The following is a 5,775-nucleotide window of genomic DNA, read 5'->3' as shown; positions in this document are numbered from 1 at the left end:
CCCCCATGCCAGTGGGGAGCTCCCGCATGCCATTCGGGAGCTCCCGCATGCCATTCGGGAGCTCCCGAATGGAATTCGGAAATTCGGATCCCGCATGCCATTCGGGTCTAGGAGGTTCAGCTTTAGTATTAATATCTGTATATGGTTTCCTGTGGTATTCGCATCAAATATTCGTAAACTCATCCGAAAACTAACGAACATTCGGATTTAGTCTGAATCCGAAACCCGAACCGAATAGAATTTCGGATCCGAATCCCGAAATAAAAAAGTATACGAACCGAGCCGAACCTAATTTTGCCGCAGCTTTCAATGGAGACAAAAGCTATAATGTTCTGGAAATACTTTTTAAATAACCAAATCATTGCATCTTAGACTGTTATTCCAAATCCACCAACTCTCCGGCTTCCGACGGCTTCTGTAATTTGGGCTCCGAGGAGGACATTTCCTGCATGGATTTCAACGGCGGCTGAATTTGGAGTCCAGCGAGAGCCAATTGTGGAGCTCATTGGCAGGCTTCAAGTGGAGACGTTAGAATGTGTTCGTTCACCCGTAACCTGTCTTCTGTCTCTTCAGTTTTAGGTTTTGGCGCACCATGAGCGCGAGAGATGGCGGGCTGAGCCCTGACATCTGCAATCCCGATGATGGACAGGAGTTCTTTCAAGTTGCCAGCCGCATCTCTGCCAGCCTGACATTCAGCTGTCATACATAATTCATCTGTGATGTCCCCGATGTCTTGCAGATGTGGGGGCCGCGGTCAGCCTGTGCCTCTGCCTGTGGCCATTGTAATTAGGCATTGGCTTCACTCCTTGCTGTATGAAAAAAGAGAAACATCTGCCGGGTGCTGCGATGGTGTGAATGAAAATTGGAAAGGGAACGAGAGAGACGTATCTGAATCCTGATAGTTTAATTCCATCGAGGGATCAGACTTTCTGCAGAAATATGTGTGTGCGTATATTCCATATAAAGTATAATAAATGATAAAGCTGAACTTATATCTGCTTATGTTTTGCCTGAGGAAGGAACCTTGCGGTTCCGAAACGTCGCCTGTGATTATGTGACACTTTGTAGTCAATCAATATCGACTTGTATTCACGCTGGAGTGCTAGCGACTTCTCTTTACCTGGATTCAATGCACTGTCATTATAGCACCCACACACATTTTCTGGGTTCTTTTGCCGGTCAGGAGTGCGATGGGCTTCTACGTGTTTTGCCCTACAAAGCCCACATCTGATGCTGAGCCGCAGTGACTGAAAGAAGGGAAATCCAATGAATACAAAAAAAAAAATTGTTTTCTTCTTCTCCTTCCCTTCCATCCTGCCTTTCTTTCTTTTCATACTCTCCTTCCGTTCTGTCCTTCCTTCCTTCCCTGTTTTCTTCCTCCCTTCCATTCCATCCTTCCTTCTTTCTTTACACCCTTCCTCTCCTTTCTTTCTATCCCTTCCTTTCTTCCTTTTTTATCCTTTCTTCCCAACCTTCCTCCCCTTCTTTACTCCCTTTCCATCCTTCCTTCATTTTGATCCTTCCTCTCCTTCCTACGTTATTCTTCCCTTTTCTCCTTTCCTCCCGCCTTCCTTCCATTCCATCCTTCCTTCCTTTCCATCCTCTCCTTCCGTTCTGTCCTTTCTTTCTCCCTTCTATTCCATCTGTCCTTCTTTCTTTCCACCCCTCCTCTCCTGCCTTTCTATCCCTTTCTTTCTTTCTCTTTCCTTCCTCCATTCCCTCCTTCCTTTCCAACCTTCCTCCCCCTCCTTCCTCCCTTTCCATCCTTCCTCTCCTTCCTTCCTTCCTTATTCCATTTTCTCCTTTCCTCTCTCCGTCCCTCCTTATTCCATTTTCTCCTTTCCTCTCTCCGTCCTTCTTTGCCTAACTCCCTTTCCATCCTTCCTCTCATACTCTTCCTTCCTTCCATTCCATCCTTTTTTTCTGTCCATCCTCTACTTCCGTTCTGTCCTTTCTTCCTTCCTTCTTTTCTTCCTCCCTTCCATTCCTCCCTTCCTCTCCTTTCTTCCTCTTTCTTGCTCTTAAACCGGTCCCTGGAGCCTCTTCTCCCCCTCCGCTCCTGTGGTCTAAGGTCCTTGAATCAGCACGCTCTATACACGGTGTATAGGATGTGAGGACCCCCCAGGGACATACCATCGTTGCAGCGGGGAAGGGGACAGGCTGGAGGGAGCGCAGTCACAGCCAGCCGCCTCGTCGGATCGGGTGAGTATAGCTTTGTTATAAACGAGCCCTTAACCCTTTCAGTGCTGCAGTAGTCAATATTTACATAGGCATGATTTTATTCCCGGACACTGTCACTTTAAGGGCTTACAAGAATAGAATGCTGCACGTTCCTTTGACATAATACAATGTGCAATTGCGAATCACGATCTCTCTGCTTCCTATAAGGGTGACACGAGCTGATTGTGGAGATGTCTTTCTATACTGCTGCTATGTAATTAGGAGAAGATAATATTGTTTTTGTTCTTTCATAAAACTGGTGAGGCGGATGCAGCCTGAGGAGATATTGCAGGGACGGAGGATGCTCCTCCTGTGAATCTTCACACTTAATTTTTTTTCCTCCCCGCCACTGGCTTATTCCCAGAAATATCACGGCAATCATCCAGAAATTCCTTTACTGCAGGTATCCTGTCCTTCATACTCGGCTCCCGTTTTGAGGTCACCCATGAAGGGCACCTGTCATCAACCATAGCCCTATAAATAACAAGCTTTGGAACTCATTGGCTGTGTGCCTCGTAGTGAAATCGCAATGAGATTTCCATAATTGTGGTCAGGATAAGTTCAGCATAATATCTCCAAGAGGTGATGAGCACATCACTGGGCTGCTTCTCCTTTCACTGTCCAGTCACAAGGCTGGGGGGCTCGTCTGGGATGAACTGGACTCAGATGAAGTGGGTAGAATGATGCTGTCCATCAGACTGTGGACACCTAGTGACATAAAAAGGTACTGAGGGGGGATTCTCTGGACTGAAGATAAATTTTTCAGCTGTTTTTGTTGTTCTATCTGTTCATGGGCTACTCATCAACCATAGCCCCGTTAATAACAACCTTTTGAACTCATTTGCTGTGGGCCTCACGGTGGTTGAGATTGCCATGAATGTGGTCAGCATAATATCCCCAAGAGATGATGAGCACATTACTTGGCTGCTTCTCCTTTCATTGTCCAGTTACAGGCTGGGAGTTGGTCCGGGATGACCTGGAATCAGAGAAAGTGAGTTGAATGATGCTGGCCATCAGACTGCTTTTGGTGTAAATAGACATCCAGTGGCATAAAAAGGTACTCAGGGGGGTTGGGGATTCTCTGGACTGAAGATAAATATTTCAGCTGGTTGTATTATTCTACCTGTTCATGGGCTATTCATCAACCAGAGCTGTGTAAATAACAACCTTTTGAACTCATTTGCTGTGTGCCTCCCGGTGGTTGAGATTGCCATGAATGTGGTCAGCATAGGGTCAGCATAATATCCCCAAGAGTTGATGAGCACATCACTGTGCTGCTTCTCCTTTCACTGTCCAGTCACAGGCTGGGGGCTCGTCCGGGATAACTGGGGCTCCAACAAAGTGGGTTGAATGATGCTGACCATCAGACTGAGGACATCCAGTGGCAGAAAAAGGTACTGAGGGGGGAATTCTCTGGACTGCAGATAAATATTTCAGCTGCTTTTGTTATTCTATCTGTTCATTGGTTATTCATTTTTATTTTGATATTTTTGTCTGATTTAGGTCTTGCCTCCGTCTCACAGTAAATCTGGCTGCATGCTTTACAGCTGGATTGTACAGATCTTAGACTCCTTTAGATTTATCGTCAAGCTTCAGATACAAATAGGATTCTTCGAAATGACTCTGGCGCTCCAAAGTTGTCGGTAAATATAAAAAACGAGGATATTACAGATATTGCACAATCAGATTGCACCGTGCTGCCCTCGGCTCTGTGAAGGCGGCGATACGTACATCCCTAACCTGACAAGGGTTTTCGCTGGTGAAATGGGAACAGTAAATTAATGTTCTGGAGGCCAAATGAGAAATGTCAGCTCTGATCCATCCGGAATAAACCTTCATTTTGCCGCCGGTCCCTGGAACACGAGGCGCTCTGCTCCTGCATAATCACCGCACTAGGTGATATGAACACAGTGGACAGGCCGGGAATATTGCCACTTCTGTAGCTCACTTCCTAAATGTATTCTTCCCGTGGGAAATACTCCGGTCTGATCATAGAGTCTCCTCACAGCTGTGCAGAGATGCAGCCTATAGGAATGTGGTCACCGTGATAGAAATGTGTGTTTCCAGACTCATTTCTTTATATACGTTGCTGATATAAAATACGTTTATCGTCAATTGACCTCTTATATACCTCCGTGGATTACGGTAGGTACTGCTTGTACCTGGAACAAGAGGTGTTCTGCTACCACATATTCACCGCACTAGGTGATATAAACACAGTGGTCAGGAACTACCAAAAGTGGTCCAAGGAAGGAAAACCGGTGAATCTGCAACAGGGTCATGGGTGGCCAAGGCTCATTGATGCATGTGGGGAATGAAGCAGGCCCCACCTCGCAACTTATAGGATCTGCTACTGACGGCTTGATTCCAGATACCACGGCATAACTTCAGAAGTCTAGTGGAATCCATGGCTCGACGGGTCAGGGCTGTTATGGTGGCAAAAGGGGGACCTACTCAATATTAGGCGGGTGGTCATAATGTTATGGCTGATTGGTGTATATCACAAAAAAGGCCAGGGGACCTTCCAACCCTCTGAGTTCTGGAGTCCACAGCATGCAAAATTATCATAAAAATGTTGCTAACAAATACAGTGAACTCACTGCAACAGTATTGGCTCCAGTGGGGTAACAATCACCATAGCGACCCAGGCGGCCGCTATGGGGCCTGGGGCACAGGGGGGCCCGTGGATCGGGGCTGACAGGTAAGAGATGTGCAGCACACCTGAGACCCTGCAGCGCCCACCATAGAGAGTATATGGCGGGCTCTGCAGGGTCACTCTCAGGTGGGCTGTTTGTGATATCAGGTGGGCTCTGCAAGGGCATAGCTAGAAATCACAGGGCCCCATACCAAATTTTGCTAAGAGGCCCTGTGATTTCTAGTTACGCCCCTGATTGGCTCACAACAATTTTATGTATGCAATTTATTTCTGTCCCAAATACCAAATAGTGTAAAAAAAAATGTGATAATTTGGAATAGTGTTGACTCCAGAACTCAGAGGGTTGGAAGGTCCCTTGGCCTTTAATTTTCACTTGGTAAACCTCCTGCAAATAACACTCTACCTGTTGCTGGGTGGCTGTCCTCACTCATCCACTGTATCAGTGGAGGGAGCCATGGTTGTCACCCAGGCTGGGCATCAAACATGTCGGCCTTTGTTTATCTCCATTTGTAGGGGAGGGGGAGATTATTAGTTTACAGAAGGAACATAATATTGTTTTATACTTTGAGTTTATTTCAGGAAGTGACAAGAACATATGACATAGGGTTGCCACCTGTCCAGGATTCCCCCGCACAGTCCAGGTTTTGAATGCGGTGTCCGGGTTTCATGGCAGCAGAAACCCGGACACAAGATGTCAGGCAGACGGGGGCAACCAAAATTAAGATAGGGGCTACGTCAACTGTGATGTTTACATATGAATGGGCACCGCTATTTACATATGAATAAGCCACAACTTATTCATCCAAAAAAAAGTGTTCGGGTTTCGCTTGAAGAAAAGGTGGCAACCCTAACATGACATCCAGCTGTACTTGGTGCTACAAGAAAAACACGGCGAACAG

The sequence above is a fragment of the Nanorana parkeri genome, unplaced genomic scaffold (assembly GCF_000935625.1).
Source record: "Nanorana parkeri isolate BGI_ZX_2015 unplaced genomic scaffold, ASM93562v1 scaffold135, whole genome shotgun sequence".
In the NCBI taxonomy this organism is placed as follows: domain Eukaryota; kingdom Metazoa; phylum Chordata; class Amphibia; order Anura; family Dicroglossidae; genus Nanorana; species Nanorana parkeri.
This window is presented reverse-complemented; position numbering follows the sequence as displayed.